The sequence below is a fragment of the Ranitomeya imitator genome, chromosome 4 (assembly GCF_032444005.1).
Source record: "Ranitomeya imitator isolate aRanImi1 chromosome 4, aRanImi1.pri, whole genome shotgun sequence".
In the NCBI taxonomy this organism is placed as follows: domain Eukaryota; kingdom Metazoa; phylum Chordata; class Amphibia; order Anura; family Dendrobatidae; genus Ranitomeya; species Ranitomeya imitator.
Window position 1 is genome coordinate 334,344,911 of NC_091285.1, and position 20,918 is coordinate 334,365,828.

Below are 20,918 nucleotides of genomic sequence, written 5' to 3' on the forward strand. Positions count from 1 at the left end.
CTTCAATTCACTTCACCACCTTAGACTATTTAGTGCTGATATATCACACACAAACCGAATTACAAAAATATTTAACACAGGTTGTAATGTAACAAAATAGGTAAAAAGCTAAGGGGGTGAATTTTTTTGCAAACCACTGTAGGTATGCAAATTGCTTCTTCAAAGAGGAAGAGGACTAGAACTCGAAACCTATTGGAACTAGCAATCCTAAAAGTCAATGTCGACCTTTTAATAGACTTCTAGTTCTCTTCCTCTCTGAAGAGGTAATTTGCATGTTTAATTTGCCAGAGGAGCATGCATTGAAAATTAGTCTCCTCCCTCTGGCCTTGCTTGTCACTCTCCACAAGGAGAAACCTTACCCTTTTAGATCCCTTTATATACAGTTATATGAAAAAGTTTGGGCACCCCAATTAATCTTAAGCTTAATGCTTTACAAAAATAGTTTTTTTTTAAAACTGCTATTTCAGTTTCATATATCTAATAACTGTTGGACACAGTAATGTTTCTGCCTTGAAATGAGGTTTATTGTACTAACAGAAAATGTGCAATCTGCATTCTAACAAAATTTGACAGTTGCATAAGTATGGGCACCCTTATCATTTTCTTGTTTTAAATACTCCTACCTACTTTTTACTGACTTACTAAAGCACTTTTTTGGTTTTCTAACCTCATTGAGCTTTGAACTTCATAGCCAGGTGTATGCAATCATGAGAAAAGCTACTTAAAGTGGCCACTTGCAAGTTGTTCTCCTGTTTGAATCTCCTCTGAAGAGTGGCATCATGGGCTCCTCAAAACAACTGTCTAATGATCTGAAAACAAAGATTATTCAACATAGTTGTTCAGGGGAAGGATACAAAAAGCTGTCAATTTAACCTGTCAATTTCCACTGTGAGGAACATAGTAAGGAAATGGAAGAACACAGGTACAGTTCTTGTTAAGGCCAGAAGTGGCAGGCCAAGAAAAACATCAGAAAGGCAGAGAAGAAGAATGGTGAGATCAGTCAAGGACAATCCTCAGACCACCTCCAGAGAGCTGCAGCATCAACTTGCTGCAGATGGTGTCACTGTGCATCGGTCAATTATACAATGCACTTTGCACAAGGAGAAGCTGTATGGGAGAGTGATGCAAAAGAAGCCGTTTCTGCAAGAACGCCACAAACAGAGTCAGCTGAGGTATGCAAAAGCACATTTGGAGAAGCCAATTTCTTTTTGGAACAAGGTCCTGTGGACTGATGAAACCAAGATAGAGTTGTTTGGTCATACAAAAAAGCGTTCTGCATGGCGGCCAAAAATACAGCATTCCAAGAAAAACACTTGCTACCCACAGTAAAATTTGGTGGAGTTTCCATCATGCTTTGGGGCTGTGTGGCCAATGCCGGCACCGGGAATCTTGTTTAAGTTGAGGGACGCATGGATTCCTCTCAGTATCAGCAGATTCTTGACAATAATGTTCATGAATCAGTGACAAAGTTGAAGTTAAGCAGGGGATGGAACTTTCAGCAAGACAATGATCCAAAACACTGCTCCAAATCTACTCAGGCATTCATGCAGAGGAACAATTACACTGTTCTGGAACGGCCATCCCAGTCCCCAGACCTGAATATCATTGAACATCTGTGGGATCATTTGAAGAGGGCTATCCATGCTCGGCGACCATCAAACTTAACTGAACTGGAATTGTTTTGTAAAGAAGAATGGTCAAAAATACCTTCATCCAGGATCCAGGAACTCATTAAAAGCTACAGGAAGCGACTAGAGACTGTGAGCAAGCTGCTATTTAGTGGCGGGGGCGGGGTTACACAGGTAAGCCGGACTGCTGGTCACATGAGCTGTAGTCCTGGCAGTGTTAATCTCCTGCTGATAAAGCACTTTTTGTATTGAAACTACAACGCTCAGCCTAATAAGTTATGCATACTTGGAATCAGTCTTGTGCCCTATAATATGCTACTTTCAGATTAAATAACAAAAACCTGCTAACAGATTCCCTTTGATTATTTTAGTGCGTCTTACTGCAGAGCTCCCTTCATTAATAATGGGGTATAAATGCCAATCTTAAAGAATCAAGTCCATAATGATTTACCCAGATGTTAAGAGTAGAGATAGATTATGAATGAGACGTGACATTATTTTACAAGAAACTGCAGAAAATGTAGCCCCCTTTATCATTTCAGGTGAGCAGATGTTAAAGACGAATGGGAATGCAATGTGATTTACGGAAATGAAGCTGTAGAACTTTGGAAAAATAAAGTAACATAAAACACGAGACCTCATTTGGAAAAGCTTCTAAAGGAGACGTGACGCGAGTCTCGCTGCGGAGATGAGTACCACCACTCATTATTTAATATTTTGTTGTAAGTAAAGAGCACAGTCTCTATCAAAACCATAGACGCTTAATGCTTCACTACATTGTTTTCCACGCAGAGGTAGACTTAAAGGGACTCTGTCACCTGAATTTGGAGGGAGCAATCTTCAGCCATAGGGGCGGGGTTTTCGGGTGTTTGATTCACCCTTTCCTTACCTGCTGGCTGCATGCTGGCTGCAATATTGGATTAAAGTTCATTCTCTGTCCTCCATAGTACACACCTGCGCAAGGCAAGCCCCTATGGCTGAAGATTGTTCCCTCCAAATTCAGGTGACAGAGTCCCTTTAAGTCAAATTGTTTCTAGCGTTAGTTGACTAAGGTGAACTCGGGACTAACACATTAATGGCTGACAAAATAGGAGACGTCGTTCTCTGTGTACAACAGCTCTTGACTAGCAAGTCTTCTGGGCAGAGATTAAAAGCATCTTCATAAAAGCAATGTTTCATCTGAACTTCTACTGTGCGGAGGCACAGATAACTGTAAAGAGCAGACAGCCATCTGCTATTGTAATCAAATTATCCGACTTCCAGACCACTTGTAATTGTTTCTGGATAAGTCTGCAAGAACAATATGATCCTCACCAATACTGCAAAGATGTATTCATATTTCTTTTAAGATGACATTGATGTATGACATTACTAGTAATCCACTTACGCTGACAGAGAGGAAGCCTTCCATTAAATAATAACAATTTCCATCCTTCAAGATGGAAAAAATTTCAATTCAAGTAAGCGATGGATCATTATGCTTAAAAACAAAAAACAAAGAGGGAAATGATTTTGTGCTATGATGCAAGTGAATTTGCATACACCAAATATAATGTCATTAAAATGATGTTGTACTGTCTTTTAGTATTTTAATAAAATAATTATTATATAACTTGTATTCTTCTGATATAAAAATAGTCAAATTGTTTGATCAGTCTTGAGATACCAGATTGCAGCTTCCCAAAGACATAATTAGAAATTCCAGGGCTCATACCAAAACTATCAAGTGTAATTGACAGTACTAGTCCTCTAATATGGGTCATGGGGCTTTTTGGGCCTTGTTAAGCTACAGGAACCAGATTTGACACCCTAGAATCATACTCATGAATCTCCATCTTCCATGCTTGACCTTCTGTGATGATCGCCTTTTGTAATTCACAGATAGCCATGTCCATTGTTAATATTGTTCGGCAGTTACCAATTTTAGCTAATAGTGGGTAGGATTTTGAGAGGAAACCCTATTAAATAACTATTCTCCAATGGAATAAAAGGACAGAGATAGCCACTAAGGTCATACAAAAGATTTTAGCTGTGATATGTGAGAATAATATGTAATATTAAAGCACTGATTTTTTTTTTTTTTTAGTGAAGGTAGACACATTATTTGCTTGTTTTCAATGGTAATAATTAGCCAGTAAGAATGAAGAAGAAAGCAAATGATAAATAATAAAGCTATAATTTATTATCTACAATAGTGCCATAAATGTTATCTCAATCAGTTAATGTAGCTGGTACAGAGAAGTATTGCTGCCTAGCACATGGGTCTAGTCAGATACAACTAAAAATAGAGTGCTGCTATTTTAAGCAGCGGCATGTCTAAGTTCTCCTCAAATATTCAGTTTTTGCATCCTTTCCCATGCACAGCTTAATGGGGAATTTTCAAGTTGTCTCATGAGCAGTATAGAGCCATTCAGTCTCCTTACAATTTCCTTACTTACTGGTTTCTAGCAGGGCTGGCACACCTACTTGAGTAACAGCTCTGGTGAAAAGATCTGTACTATTAGTAGAACTATAAAACCCAGTTCTGCTATTACACATTCAGCGGTCTGCACTGCTGTCACTGTATTTACACAGAGATAAAAAAAATATTACAATTTGAGAGTCCTCAGTGGTTGATACCTTTTAATGGCTAACTGAAAAAATGGCAACAAATTGCAAGCTTTCTAGACTACTCAGGTTTCTTTATCAGGTATAAAATAACACAAAATCTGAAGAGTCACATTTTTATGCACATGAGGAAACAGGAATAATGCAATAGATAAGACAAGTCATGTGAACAGAACTATCATTATGGGAGAGGGACAAACAGTTGTGGCCGTAAATATTGGAACAGTTCATTGATAAGGAGTGTAAAAGTTTTATTGTCCTGTGATTGAGGTCTGGTCCATGATTGTGATGCCCCAAATGGTCTGTAGAGCACATTCCTTAGTTGATATAGAAAGACATAAATCCATGCAAAAACGTAAATTCCAGCACTGAGTGTGTCAAAGCCTGTCATAAGCTTGTACTCTCAAATGTTTCTGTCTTTCTGAGATTTACCAATAAGGTACATTTTTTTAAAAAATGGAACTGACTTAAAGCAGGTTGCAATAAACAAAACTCAAACTAGTATTCTAGAACCAAGAGGCATAGGTCCAATTAGAGGAAAAGATTGATGTGGCGGTATAGGATGAAGAGGCAATGGAGGAGTAATACAACACTTTTTTTTGTATTGTTGGTATTTTTTTTTCAATGCTTTTTTAGGGACCTACCTGACTTAAAAAAACATAGAATAAACCTAAAATAAATTCACAAGCTACAACCAGGGGGCGGTGGACAGACTGGAGGAGGAGGTGGAGAAGGTAGACATGGTCGTGTAGATGGAAGAGGTTGAGGTAACACAATTTTGGCTTTTTTCTTATTTATGGAGTAGGTACCAATGGCAAATAGAGTTCAAGACTTGCTGAGTGTGGCTGGTATAGTTCTCTAGTCATCCAAATGTAGGGTCAAGTCCTGTGGAGTCCACGCCTGTTCATTTTAAGGAAAGTTATCTTTCCCATGTTAGATGTAGACAGGTGGATGCACCCAAATGTGGTCTCACACCCCTGTCATGCTAAACACATGTTCTGACAGTACACTTGCAGCTGGGCAGGCCAGCACTTCCAAAGCATAAAGTGCAAGCTCAGGTCATGTGTCCAATTTGAAGAACCAGAAGTTAAATGGGCAGACCCATTAGTTATACGGTGGAGATATGTAGACATGCACTCATCCACCATTTTGTTTTAATGCTGCCTTCTGCTAATATGAACCATATCAGATAATGTTGCCAGATGCTGTTGAATTCTGAGAAAGTTTTGACATATTGCTAACCCTGCCTTCCAAGGTTCCGGCAGTGCCCCAGCTGCATTGGCGACTCCCTCCTCCGCCATGATCTTCCACTGAGCCCGCTTGTCAGGTGGAAAAAACAGCATGTTTTTATAGTCACACATTTTGTAATTTTGCTCAAGTGATGGAAGTAATGATGGTTCATTGTCCTTGTAGTGGTGACTTGGCAGGGTGGTCACCCAGTAATCAGCACTGGTAACAATATGGGAATTTCGTGGGTTGGTAAGCAGGCACAGCAGTATGTAATGGCTCATGTGTGCCAGGCTGCTCAGAGGCAGCAACAAGCTGTTATTGGTGGGAGGTATATCATCTGGGTCATCTATATCTCCCCAGCTACACTCCAATGATTCCCCTGAGCCGATTTGAGTGCCAGCCTTCTGCTAACAAGGTTATTCATCTTCCTCATCATCCACCTCCAAAACTGTCCCCTGGTTGTACAGTTGAGTGACTGGTCACTGTTGAGACAATAACTCACCCATCAAGCCATGTGAGGATGACACGCCTGACAACAGTGTGAATTGGCTCTGCTCTTCCTGCTCCTCTTCCTCATCCATCATTGTCTGTTTTTTTCCAGCAGGCATATGATTGGTATGCTAACACTAATGGTGGCATTCTCAGCGCTGGCCATATAGGTGGAACATTCAAAGAAGCGCAACATGGCACACACGTTACACATGAAGGCCCACTCATTGGTGTTGAAGTGTTGTTGTTTTGCAGAGCGACTCAACCGTGCGCGCTACAGTTGAAATTCCTCCTTTTTGGTACTTCGCATATGTAGCGGTGAGCGGAAGGCAGAAATGACTCTGCAATGCAGACAGGCGAGCAGCAGCAGCAGAGTGAGAACGCCTATAGCGAACACACACTGCCCGCGCTTTCAGCAGCATCTCTGATATGTGTGGGTAGTTTTTCAGGAAGCCATTAACCAACAAGTTCCTTCTCAGCCCTGACGTGTAGCCGAACAGTAATTTCTGATGACTAGTGTTGAGCGATACCGTCCGATACTTGAAAGTATCGGTATCGGATAGTATCGGCCGATACCCGAAAAATATCGGATATCGCCGATACCGATATCCGATACCAATACAAGTCAATGGGACATCAAGTATCGGAATGTATCCTCATGGATCCCAGGGTCTGAAGGAGAGGAAACTCTCCTTCAGGCCCTGGGATCCATATTAAAGTGTAAAATAAAGAATTAAAATAAAAAATATTGTTATATTCACCTCTCCGGCGGCCCCTGGACATCAGCGGGAGGATCCGGCGTCCGGCACGGCTTCTTTCTTCAAAATGCGCGCCTTCAGGACCTGTGGAATGACGTCCCGGCTTCTGATTGGTCGCGTGCCGCCCATGTGACCGCCACGCGACCAATCAGAAGCCGCGACGTCATTCCTCAGGTCCTAGAAGGCGCTCATTCTAGGACTTTAGCTGAGGAATGACGTCGCGGCTTCTGATTTGTCGCGTGGCGGTCACATGGGCGGCACGCGACCAATCAGAAGCCGGGACGTCATTCCACAGGTCCTGAAGGCGCGCATTTTGAAGAAAGAAGCCGTGCCGGACGCCGGATCCTCCCGCTGATGTCCAGGGGCCGCCGGAGAGGTGAATATAACAATATTTTTTATTTTAATTCTTTATTTTACACTTCCGATACCGATACCCGATATCACAAAAATATCGGATCTCGGTATCGGAATTCCGATACCGCAAGTATCGGCCGATACCCGATACTTGCGGTATCGGAATGCTCAACACTACTGATGACAGATGGGGCATCACCTTGTTGGGGAGAAATTGTGCAATAAATTATGGGGTCCAGTTTCACTTGTTAACCCTTATGTCCCTGACAAATTTTCAGCAAATAGAGAAATTACATTCTTACTACTAAAATGTCATATGTCCACATCTCAATGTTACAAAATTCTGTGAGGCACTGTTATGCTCACACCCTGACAGGTTGGCGCGAGTGCGGAGGGTGTGGCACCATTGTGCCACAAACCAGACTACCCTGGAAGGGGCATGACTAAGCAACTATCCTGATGTTCACTGGAGCCTCTGATGGTGAGGTCAGGCTTGTGCGGCAGGTAGCTGCCAGGTACCACTCCAGGGTGGTGTCTGGCTGTGGCTGGTGATCCCACTGGGAGGTGGAATGCTATTACAGTAGCAGGCAATGGGCTCGTCTGGCAGACACAGGCACGTCTGAGACACTGGCAGGTGGGCACAGCTGAGACACTGGCAGGCGGGCACGGCTGAGACACTGGCAGGTGGGCACGGGTGAGACACTGTCAGGACAGGTACTGATTTGGTAGGGACAGAAATACGGGCAGGTATATGGAAACAGGTAGGGGCCTGTACAGACAGGAGGGTATATGAGTACTGGTAGGGCCTGTTCAGACTTGAGAGTATATGGGGACAGGTAGGAAACAGTTCAGACTGGAGGGTATATGGGGACAGGTAGGGAACTGACCTGCAGGTTGCAGAATGGAAGCAAAGCAGGACCGCAAGGTTATGGAGTGGAGAGCAGAGCAGAGACGCTGGTTGCATTGCAGCGAGCTGAACTGCAAGGAGCGGATGCAAAGCAGAACCGCATGGAGCGGATGCAAAGCAGAACCGCAAGGAGCAGATGCAAGGCAGAACCTCAAGGAGCAGAGCAAGGCAGAGTAGGACCATACAGCGAGAGCAGAGTGGGACCGCAGAGCAAGGGACGAGAGCAGGGCAGATGGAGAGGACACGAGGATACTCACAGCAGAGAAAGGGAGCCACAGACAAGGAGACAAACACAATGGTTAGTACTGAGTTCAGACAAGGTTAGGTGCAGGAACAGGATATGGTAAAGGAATAGGACAAAGTACAGGCAAGGAAAGACACGGGAACAGATACTGGACAAGGACACAGGCCTGAGTATGCAGCCGTTAGGGAGGCGGAAACATAGGACAGAAAGCGCATGGTAACAGGTCTGGGAACGCAGCTCCCCGGAGAAGGCAGAAACAAGACAGGACCTGGCACCTCAGCAGTAAGACACTGACTGAGGGAAAAAGTTGCTCAGGCATCCTCCTATGGGTGGGGATGCCTTAGGTATCAGAGGCCTCTTGACAATTGGCTGGAGACAACTTAGGAAGGTGCACACTGACTCAATAAGAGCCAGAGAGTGTCGGTGCCACCACCTATGCACACGGCCAGGAAGTATGCAGAGAGCAGGCACGAGACAAGAGGCACCCAGCATGGAGCCGGCAGAAGACAGAACTCATAGCATGGCCCTGAGTAGTGACTAAGTTGGTGTGTAAGTCAGGTGGGGGATGGGAGGCCATGCAGTGATGCCGGTAGAGTTGTTACAGGCACATATGGGTTCAAAATATTCACTACACTCTTAGATGAATTCTTTGGGCAGTGAAGCTTCCAATTTGGGGCACCCGGGGAAGTTCTGCTGTTCTTTCACATCAGAGGCTCAGCTAATAGAGCCAATAATCTATTCAAATGATATCTGCATTCTAAAAGCCAAGTAGCGCTCCTTCCCATCTGATCATAGCTGTGTGCTCAAACAGTAGTGTACAACCACTTATGTGGTACTGCCACATTCGGGAGAAATTGCATTACAAATTGTGGGGTCCAGTTTCTCCCATTATCTCTCATGTAAATTGTAAATTTGGTGCTAAAACAGTATTTTAGTGGAATTTTTTTTCGCTATCATAACTAAATGATAGAAAGTTCAGTGACTCACCTGTACATTAAAAATGCTCATTATACCCTTTGATGAATTCCATGAGGGGTCTAGTTTCCAAAATTAGAGTCACTTGTGGGGCTTCTGCTGTCTTCACATATTAAGGGCTCTCTAAATGCAACATGTCATTCACAAGCTATTCCAGACAGATAATAATAATAATAATAATAATTTTTATTTATATAGCGCCAACATATTCCGCAGCGCTTTACAAATTATAGAGGGGACTTGTACAGACAATAGACATTACAGCATAACAGAAATACAGTTCAAAACAGATACCAGGAGGAGTGAGGGCCCTGCTCGCAAGCTTACAAACTATGGGGAAAAGGGGAGACACGAGAGGTGGATGGTAACAATTGCTTTAGTTATTCGGACCAGCTATAGTGTAAGGCTCAGGTGTTCATGTAAAGCTGCATGAACCAGTATGTAGCAGTACAGACACAGAGGGCTAATACTGCATAAAGTGTATGAGAACATGATGCGAGGAGGAACCTTTTTTTTTTTTTTTTTTTTTTATTATAAATAGGCCACACAGGGATCGTTAGGTTAATGCATTGAGGCGGTAGGCCAGTCTGAACAAATGAGTTTTTAGGGCACGCTTAAAACTGTGGGGATTGGGGATTAATCGTATTAACCTAGGTAGTGCATTCCAAAGAATCGGCGCAGCACGTGTAAAGTCTTGGAGACGGGAGTGGGAGGTTCTGATTATTGAGGATGCTAACCTGAGGTCATTAGCGGAGCGGAGGGCACGGGTAGGGTGGTAGACTGATACCAGGGAGGAGATGTAGGGTGGTGCTGAGCCATGGAGTGCTTTGTGGATGAGGGTAGTAGTTTTGTACTGGATTCTGGAGTGGATGGGTAGCCAGTGTAATGACTGGCACAGGGTAGAGGCATCGGTGTAACGGTTGGTGAGGAATATGATCCTGGCTGCAGCATTCAGGACAGATTGGAGTGGGGAGAGTTTGGTAAGAGGGAGGCCGATTAGTAGAGAGTTACAATAGTCCAGACGAGAATGAATAAGTGAAACAGTAAGAGTTTTTGCAGAGTCGAAAGTAAGAAAAGGGCGAATTCTAGAAATGTTTTTGAGATGCAGGTAAGAAGAGCGAGCCAGTGATCGGATGTAGGGGGTGAATGAAAGGTCAGAATCAAGGATGACCCCAAGGCAGCGGGCATGTTGCTTTGGAGTAATGGTGGAACCGCACACGGAGATGGCAATGTCAGGCATAGGTAGGTAGAGATAGAGATAGAGCTCTTTCCTTTCCTAGCTCTGCTATGTGCCCAAGCATAAGATTTTGACTACATATGGGGTATCATCCATTCGGGAGAATTTGCATTGCAAATTATAGGGTCCATGTTCTCCTATTATCCATTGTAAAAATTACAAAGTTCGGGCTAAAACAACATTTTCATGAAAAAAAATGAAAATTTTCAATATGATGATCTAATGTTATCAATTTCTGTGTGAACCTTTAGGTTCAAAATGGTCTTTATACCCTGGATATTTTTAAAGAGGTGCGTAGTTTCCAAAATGGGATTATTTGTTGGGGGTTTCCACTGTTTAGGTACATCAGGGGCTCTGCAAATGCGGCGTGGTGTCCACTCTCGTTTTTTGCCTTCAAAAGTCAATCAGTGATCCTTCCCTTCCGAACCCTGCCATTCTCACAAACAGTAGATTTCCCCTACATATGGGGTGTGGTATACTCAGGAGAAATTGCACAACAAATTTTGGGGTCCATTTTTTCCCGTTTCTCATGTGAAAATGAAAAACATTGGGGCTAAAAGAACATTTTTGTGGGAAAAATGTGATTTTTTTATTCTCACTCCTGTATATTAACCTTGAGGTTTAAGGTTCTCACCACACATCTAGTTAAATTTCTTGAGGGCGTCTTGTTTCCAAAATGGGGTCACTTATGGGGGGTTTCCAATGTTTATGCCCATAAAGCGGTATCCAAACTTGACATGGCATCATCTCTTGATTACAGCCATTTTTATGTTCAAAAAGTCAAACGGTGCTGCTTCCCTTCCAAGCCCTGCCATGTGTCCAAACATGATTTTCCCCTACATGTGGGGTATCGGTGTACTCAGGAGAAATTGAACAACAAACTTTGGGGTCCACTTTCTCCTGCTACCTTTGTGAAAATAACATTATTCAGGTCTAAAATATAATTTTTGTGAAAAAATGATAAATGTTCATTATTTTCTTCCACATTGCTTTAGTTCCTGTGAGGTACCTATAGGGGTAATACATTTCTTGAATGAAGAATGTGGAACTTTTAGAATAATGACACTTTTCGGTCATATAGACCTCTCAAAGTCACTTCAAATGTGATGTGGTCCCTAAAAAAATGGTTTTGTAAATTTTGTTGGAAAAATGAGAAATTTCTCAACTTTTAACCCAACTTTTAACCCTTCTAACATACAAACAAAAAAAAATTAGGTTTAAAAAATGATGAAGATGTAAAGTAGACATGTGGTAAATGTTATTTATTAATTATTTTGTGTGACATAACTTTCTGGTTTAAGGGCATAAGAATTAAAAATTTGAAAAATGCTCAAAATTGTTGACAATTTTCTGATATTTTTTCACAAATTAACGCAAGTCATATCGAACAAATTTTACCACTATCATGAAGTACAATATGTCACGAGAAAACAATGTCAGAATCACCGGGATCTGTTGAAGCATTCCAGAGTTATTACCACATAAAATGACACTGGTCAGGTTTCAAAAATTTGGCCTGGTCATTAAATTCAAAATTGATTAGTAAGGAGTTAGGCACATTCGTAAATGTGAACATGGTGGAAAAACAGTGCAGTATTAAGTTTATTAGGAAGAGACTACAATAATAATGACTGTACCTGATATTAGAATCATCACAAACGACATAAAGCATGAAGTTTTCATTGTTGTGGTGGATTCGCATGCAAAAAATTGTTTTGGCTGAAAGTTAGCTCCATTCATTTGAATGAGGTTGTTTATGCAGCAAGCTTGTAGTTTTCTGCCAGCCCCATTCAGACAGTGACAGAAATGTCTGCAGCACATCAAACGCATGTGAATTTACCTGTCCTAGTAATTTTATTGATGCACTGACTGATAGCTTTGTAAGTATTCGGCATTGTAGTCATATTATGTAGTGGTATTATATTAGTTACTGCATTTTCTGTCTGTACATTTTTGGTTCTTTTCAGTTAGCCATTAAAAGGTATCAACCACCGAGGACTCTCAATTCTAAATAATTTTTTATCTACTGGCTAACACGGTACCAAGATATATATGTTTCCTTTATGATTTACAAGCCTAATTTTAAGCACTAGTCTTATTCAGTAACAGGGCAGTGACTATGCCATTATCCAGAAACAACTGCCAATGCTTTGAGCTGCCCCGCAGCAAAATGCTTCTAAAGCTGAAACAATTCCAGAGGTTAATCTTGGCTCTCTGGGACTTTCATTTTCCAAGACTTACCAGCCCAAGGCGAGGAGTCATCAATACATTTTGTCTTGGCACACCCGTGCAGCTCTTGCTAATTGCTACAGCTGATGAAATATTGAAATCTAATTGCCAGATAATTCAAAATATTGATCCCAGGACAATAAAGTCAAGAGAAAAATATACTGTAGCTGTACAGTTCTTTACTTACATAGTGTGTACAGATGGATGGGTTGAATATTAAGGACTGACTGCAATATATTATCAAGATTATATATGTCACTAATGGAGTACAATCCAGTTCTTATCCTTATTTGTGTACCATTATATTTTACTGTCTGCTTCTCGAATTATGGGTGCATAGACACACACCATATACAAAAAAGTTGAACTCTATCGTGCTAAAGCATGTCAATGTGAAATACATGACATATGAATAGCAATACAGCTTCTGAATATTAGGAAAAATGAAACGATTTGCACATAATTTGGCCAAATCATGCCTGCCCATCAACCAATGTCAAGGTGGTCTCAAAAACTGATGGGTCCCTACATTTCTAATGAAAATACCTCTTAGCCTGAAGTCTGAATTCTTGGGTGAATGTTGACACCTCTCTCAGTAAAGCTCTCAGTATGGGTAGGTACCTGCTTTAATTAAAATCACCACATGTTGAAGGGCAGAGTGCTCAGTCAGTAAGCTAACATACAAATAGCAAAAAACTGACTGGCATGTCCAAGAAAGTGTGAATAGGTGCATACCAGGAGCAGCTACCTCCATATACAATGTACAAAAAAAGTTGCACTCTATCGTGCTAAAGCATGTCAATGTAAAACACATGAAATATGAATAGCAACACAGCCTCTGAAAATTGGTTAACAAATGAGACACTTTGCACATAATTTGGTCAATTCATGCCTGCCCATCAACCAACGTCAAGGTGGTCTCAAAAACTGATGGGTCCCTAGATATCTAATGAAAATACCTCTCTTAGGCTGAAGTCTGAATTCCTGGGTGAATGTGGAAACCTCTCTCAGTAAAGCCTGCATTTATGGGTAGGTAGGAACCTTCTGTAATTAAAATCACCACATATTGAAGGGTGGAATGCTCAGTCAGTAAGCTAACCTATAAATAATTTCCTATGGGATGCATGGTCGAGTCACCAGAAGAAAGCCTTTACTGCGCAAATGCCATAAACTATCTTGCATACAATAAGCAAAACAGCACAGGGACAAGCCTCAAAACTTCTGGAAAAAGATAATTTGGAATACTGAGATCAAAATTGAACTGTTTGGCCACAACCATAAATGTTACTTTTGGGGAGAGGTCAACAAGGCCTATGATGAAAGGAACACGTTTCCTACTGTAAAGGATGAAGGTGAATCACTGATGTTTTGGGGATGTGTAAGCTACAAAGGCACATGAAACTTGGTCAAAGTTGAAGGAAACATGAATGCAGCAAATACTGGAGGCAAATTTGAATTCATCAACCGGGATGCTGCGTATGGGACTTTACTTGGATGTTCCAAATGGCAACAATCCAAAACACAAGGCCAAGTCGACCTGTCATTGGCTACAGCAGAACAAAGCGAAGGTTCTGGAGTGGCCATCTCAGTTTACTGACCTCAATATCATTGAGCCACTCTGGGGAGGTCTCAAGCACGCAGCTTATACTAGATAGCACAGGAATTTACAGGAACTAGAGGCTTATTGCCAAGAATGGTGGGCAGCTTTACCATATGAGAAAATAAAGAACCTCATACACAACTACCACAAAAGACTTCAAGCTGTCATTGATGTTAGAGGGGGCAATATACGGTATTAAGAAATGTGGTATGTGAACTTTTGATAAGGGTCATTTGGATGTTTTGGGTTGTCATTTTCATTTAAAAAGAGAAAACACAGTAGTTTGACAATAAATGGCTTCACCCAACCACTAACCATGAGTGGAGAAAAAGTTTTGATGTTATCATTCATATTCTCAGAAAAAAGGCTAAGAAAGCAAAAATTCTGCCGGGAGATATAAACTTTTGAGCACAACTGTATAAAAAATAGAATATGCTGTATATAAAATCTCCACTTGATGATGAATTAGTCAAATATTTAACTGACTTAATATATAGGCATCTAATAATCCAAAAATGCTGTATGCAGCTATGTAGACCCACACCATGACCTGTTTTGTATATACTTTTTTGGCCGATTTTTAAGGAGCTTAACTGCATACATGCAGCCCTTACCTTTTGTTTACAACATGTTTGTAAGTTATGGATTAAGACATTTTTCTCCTTTAGCTCTTGGAGTTTATATAGTCCTTTTTGCTGAGTACCTTTTTATGGCATCATTATACAGTATTTTGAATGTTTACTATTTTGTTATTATTCAACTGATATTAATTGATTTTTACTAAGGTAATATATTTGTTCACTATCCACCATTTTATTGTCATATTGACTGTTCTTGCATACAATGGGAAAAATAAGTATACACCGCAGATTTTGCAAGTTTTCCAATCTACAAAGATTGAAGAGGTCTGTAATTTGTATTGTAGTACACTTCAACGATGATAGACAGAATCTAAATATAAAAAACAGAAAATCGCATTGTATGATTTTTAAATAATTAAATTGCATTTTATTACATGAAATAAGTATTTGATCACCCACAAAGCAGCCAGAGTGCTGACTCTCACAGAACTGTTATTTTATAAGAAGCCTTCCTACTCTGTACTCATTGCCTGTATTAACTGCAACTGTTTGAACTTGTTACCTGTATAGAAGACACATGTCCACACACAATCAATCAATCAATCAAACAAGCAATCAATCAATCATACTCCAACCTGTCCACCATGGACAAGACCAAAGAGCTGTCTAAGTACACCGGAAAAAAATTGTAGACCTGCACAAGGCAGGGATGGGCTACAGGACAATAGGCAAGCAGCTTGATGAGAAGGCAACAACTGTTAACACAATTATTAGAAAATGGAAGAAACACAAAATGACTGTCAATCTTCCTCGGTCTGGGGCTCCATGCAAAATCTTGCCTCATGGGGTAAGGATGTTTCTGAGAAAGGTCACAAATCAGCCCAGAAACACATAGGAAGACCTGGTCAATGACCTGAAGAGAGCTGGGACCACAGTCGCAAACATTCCTGTTAGTAACTCGCTACACTGTCATGGATTAAAATTCTGCAGGGCATGCAAGTTCTCCCCGCTCATGGAAGCACATGCCCAGGCCCGTTCGCCAATGACCATCTGGATGAACCAGAGGAGTCATGGGAGAAGGCCATGTGGTCATGGGCTGGGTCTTCCAGCATGACAATGACCCGTAACACACAGCCGGAGCATTAAGCAGTGGCTCCTTAAAAAGCATTTCAAGATCCTCGAATGGCCTAGCTAGTATACAAACCTGAACCCAATTGAAAATCTTTCAAGGAAGCTGAAAGTTAATGTTGCCCAGTAATAGCCCCAAAACCTGGGAACTAGAGGAAATGTTTGACCTCTGTAATTGCAAACAAAGTTTTCTGCACCAAATATTAAGTTCTGTTTTATATTAAAACAAATACCTATTTCATGCAATTAAATGCAAATTAATTATGTAAAAATCTTACAATGTGATTTTCTGGATTGTTTTTATTAAGATTCTGTGTCTCACAGTTGAATTGCATTTATGATAAAAATGTACAGACCTCTCCATTCTTTTTAGGTGGGAAAATTAGCAAAATCGGCAGTCTATCAAATACTTATTTTCCCCACTGTAGATTTATATATTGCATTTTGTTATCCATAGCTGATCATTTGTCAATCAGTATAAGTATGCTGCATGCTGCATTTTCCATTTTTGATATATCCAGTTCTGCTTTGCTATAGTTTGGTACTGTGTATGTGACGCTTTTCTGCCTATACATCCCTTTTGGATCCTGTTTTAGTCTGTATTTTTATTTTAATTAACTTTATTTTTGTTATTCATTTTTTCTCCAATATATATTTTTGATGCATGTAGTAGACTTATCAGGACTCGGGATCGGTAGATGTTATCGTAGGTGAATCTGTGAATATTCTCTTTGGTATCACATGAACCTCCAATCCTAGTATGTCCTTAACAATAGTAATGAGATACTGGGAATTGTTGTTACCAGCCAGCATCAGACTGCGGATCATACAGGAACTGCAATACTGATATGACGTAGTCAGTATCACAAAAAAAATGTACATCCAGGTACCCTATAGCTGATGTCTTCTCTGATTGGAGTCACTCTCATCCCTTTTGTCTCCATCTGGTGCAGACTCCATGATGACTTTGGATATCCTTAGCCCATATCTGCAGATGTCCCTCTTCTCCAGACTTCTACAGCACATCCCAATATAGTGGCCTTAAAACTAAGAGTGTTGTTATGATACTCCTGAATAAAAATATCTGCCTGTGCTGTGTCCTAGAATACCTAATTTCCCTTCGTTGTGCTTTCTGCACAAAATATGACTCCTAAACTGCCACTGGTATGGTACATAGCCTACCTATTGTCTCCTCCCATAAAATATTGACACCACACCATCCATCCTTGTGAACTACAACACACCGTCACCCCTTATGATTATAACTTCCACACCTTCCTCTCTTATGCTCTATAGCCTCCACATCATTAACCCTTATAAACTATAACACACCATCACCCATTTTGATCTTTAATTGCCACACTGTCTGGCATTATAAGCCATAAATTCCACACCATCATCCCTTATGAACTATAATATACCATCACCCCTCATGAACTATAAAATCTACACTGTCAGCCCTTTTGAGCTTTAATACATCATGGACTTCAACACACCATCATATGCTGTAACAACCCTGCCGGTATCACTGCATGGCCTCCCATTCCCCACCTGCCTTACACATCAACTTACTCACTACTCCAGGTCATGCTGTGAGTTCTGTCTTCTGCCGGTTTCATGCTGAGTGCCTCATGTCTCCTGCCTGCTGTGTGCAGGCTTCCTGGCTGTATGCATAGGGGGTGGCACTGGCAATTCATGATTCTTTTGAGACTGTGTGCACCTTCCTAAAGTGTCTCCGGCCAACTGCCAAGAGGCCTCTGATATTTAAGGCATCCCCACCCATTGGAGGATGCCTGAGCAACTTTCTCCTTCAGTTAGTATCTTACTACTGAGCTGCCAGGTCCTGTCCTGTCTCAGCCACCCAGTGGGGCTTTGTACCCTGGCCTGAACCTGTGTCTCTTGTTTCGCCACCCAGTGGGGCTTGGTACCCTGCTCTGAATCCTTGTCTCTGTGCCTTTTCTTGTTCCTGATCCTGTCTGTACTCTGGTCTATATCTGTTCCTGTTGTCTCCTTGTCTGCTTGCCTTTTCCTCTCAGCTGTGCATACCCCTTGTGTCCATTCCTTTCTGCTCTGTTCGCCACAACCTTTGGATCTGTGCCTTCCTGCTCTGCTTGCCGCAAACCCGCAGTTCTGCTCTGCTGGTCACTTTGCAGAACTGCTCTGCCCGCTGCAACCTGTGGCTCTGCGCCTCTCTGCTCTGCTAGCTGCAACCTGTGGCTCTGCAGCTCTCTGCTCGACACAACCTGTGGCTCTACACCCCTCTGCTCCGCTCGCTACAACCTGTGGCTCTCCGCCTTTATGCTCTTGGCTCTGCCTCCAGCAGTTCTACTATTGTCTCCACCTACAGCGGTTCTGCTCCTGGTGCTGCCTCCAGTGTTTCTGCTCTTGGCTGTGCCTCCAGCAGTTCTGCCCTTGGCTCCATCTCCATCGGTTCTGCACTTGGCTCTGCCTCCAGCGGATTTGCTCCTGGCTCCGCCTCTGGCGGTTCTGCCCTTGGCTCCGCCTCCTACATTTCTGCTCTTAGCTCCACCTCCTGTGGTTGTGCTTTGCATCCACCCCTTGCGGTCCAGCTCTACTTCCGTTCTGCAACTTACAGGTCAGGTTCCTACCTGTTCCTATATACCCTCCTGTCTGAACAGGACCCTACCTGTTTCCAAATACCTGCCTGTATTCCGGTCCCTACCTAATCAGTACCTGTCCTGCCAGAGTACCAGCCTTGTTCGCATGTCCCGCCAGAGTGCCAGCCGTGCCTGCCTTCCACTGTCTCAGCCGTGCCCACCTGCCTACCAGTATAGAGATAAAGCTCGTAGGCACAACTAATTAGTGGTGCTCAAGTAGGTGCCCAAGCCGTATACAGTAGTAGATAAACTTGGCACACACAGGTCACTTGGTACAGTGAGGATTTAATGAAAACAAGTACATACAGTACTTTACTGCATGTACTTGTTTTCATTAAATCCTCACTGTACCAAGTGACCTGTGTGTGCCAAGTTTATCTACACCTGCCTGCCCATGTCTCAGCCGTGCCTGCCTGCCTGCCAGTGTCTCAGCTGTGCCTGCCTGCCTGCCAGTGTCTCAGTCATACTTGCCTGCCTGCCAGTGTTCTGTCCCCCAGTGGGATCAGCAGCCACAGCCAGACCCCACCATGGAGCAGTACCTGGCAACTACCTGCCGCACAAGCCTGACCCCACCATCTGAGGCTCCAGAGAACACCAAGGTAGCTGCTTAGTCACGCCCCTTCCAGGGTAGTCTGGTTTATGGCATAGTGGGGCCACACCCCCATGCTCGCGCCAACCAGTCAGGGCGCAAGCGTTACACCTGTTATGACCTGTAATCTCCAAACCTTCCCCCATTATCAACTATAGTCACTACACTTTTCCTATTTCATGCTGTTCCCTCTCCATTGTGTTCCCCAATGCTGCCCCTATCTCCTCTCTCACAACCTACTCAAGTCTGTTCCTATCTTCATTATGTTTCCCACTCTAAACTCCATCTTCTCTATACTGCCCCCTCTCTATAGTATTCCTCCTCATTACAATCTATATCACCTTATAAATGTATGTCTCAAAGCCCGCTATGCACAGTAGAATGCTCTTGTAACCCCCATACACAATATGATACCTCATAGATAGCCCCATATACACAGCATAAGGCTCTTGTAGCCCCCTATACACAGTATGATGCTACCACATACAGGTCCTTCTCAAAAAATTAGCATATAGTGTTAAATTTCAATATTTACCATAATGTAATGATTACAATTAATCTTTCATATATTATAGATTCATTATCCACCAACTGAAATTTGTCAGGTCTTTTATTGTTTTAATACTGATGATTTTGGCATACAACGCCTGATAACCCAAAAAACCTGTCTCAATAAATTAGCATATCAAGAAAAGGTTCTCTAAACGACCTATTACCCTAATCTTCTGAATCAACTAATTAACTCTAAACACATGCAAAATATACCTGAGGCTTTTATAAACTCCCTGCCTGGTTCATTACTCAAAACCCCCATCATGGGTAAGACTAGCGACCTGACAGATGTCAAGAAGGCCATCATTGACACCCTCAAGCAAGAGGGTAAGACCCAGAAAGAAATTTCTCAACAAATAGGCTGTTCCCAGAGTGCTGTATCAAGGCACCTCAATGGTAAGTCTGTTGGAAGGAAACAATGTGGCAGAAAACGCTGTACAACGAGAAGAGGAGACCGGACCCTGAGGAAGATTGTGGAGAAGGACCGATTCCAGACCTTGGGGAACCTGAGGAAGCAGTGGACTGAGTCTGGTGTGGAAACATCCAGAGCCACCGTGCACAGGCGTGTGCAGGAAATGGGCTACAGGTGCCGCATTCCCCAGGTAAAGCCACTTTTGAGCTACAGAGAAGCAGCACTGGACTGTTGCTAAGTGGTCCCAAGTACTTTTTTCTGATGAAAGCAAATTTTGCATGTCATTCGGAAATCAAGGTGCCAGAGTCTGGAGGAAGACTGGGGAGAAGGAAATGCCAAAATGCCTGAAGTCCAGTGTCAAGTACCCACAGTCAGTGATGGTGTGGGGTGCCATGTCAGCTGCTGGTGTTGGTCCACTGTGTTTCATCAAGGGCAAGGTCAATGCAGCTAGCTATCAGGAGATTTTGGAGCACTTCATGCTTCCATCGGCTGAAATGCTTTATGGAGATGAAGATTTCATTTTTCAGCACGACCTGGCACCTGCTCACAGTGCCAAAACCACTGGTTAATGGTTTACTGACCATGGTATTACTGTGCTCAATTGGCCTGCCAACTCTCCTGACCTGAACCCCATAGAGAATCTGTGGGATATTGTGAAGAGAAAGTTGAGAGACGCAAGACCCAACACTCTGGATGAGCTTAAGGCCGCTATTGAAGCATCCTGAGCCTCCATAACATCTCAGCAGTGTCACAGGCTGATTGCCTCCATGCCACGCCGCA

General features: G+C 42.4%; 1 long non-coding RNA gene across 1 annotated transcript in view; it reads left to right on the forward strand.

Moving 5' to 3' along the window:
- Positions 1-2,236: 2,236 nt before the first annotated feature.
- The window catches only part of LOC138674109 (uncharacterized), a 47,822-nt gene continuing 29,140 nt past the window's right edge, over positions 2,237-20,918 (forward strand). The window contains exon 1 of the long non-coding RNA XR_011320486.1: positions 2,237-2,350. This is a non-coding gene — a long non-coding RNA (uncharacterized lncRNA). The remainder of the gene's footprint in view (positions 2,351-20,918) is intronic.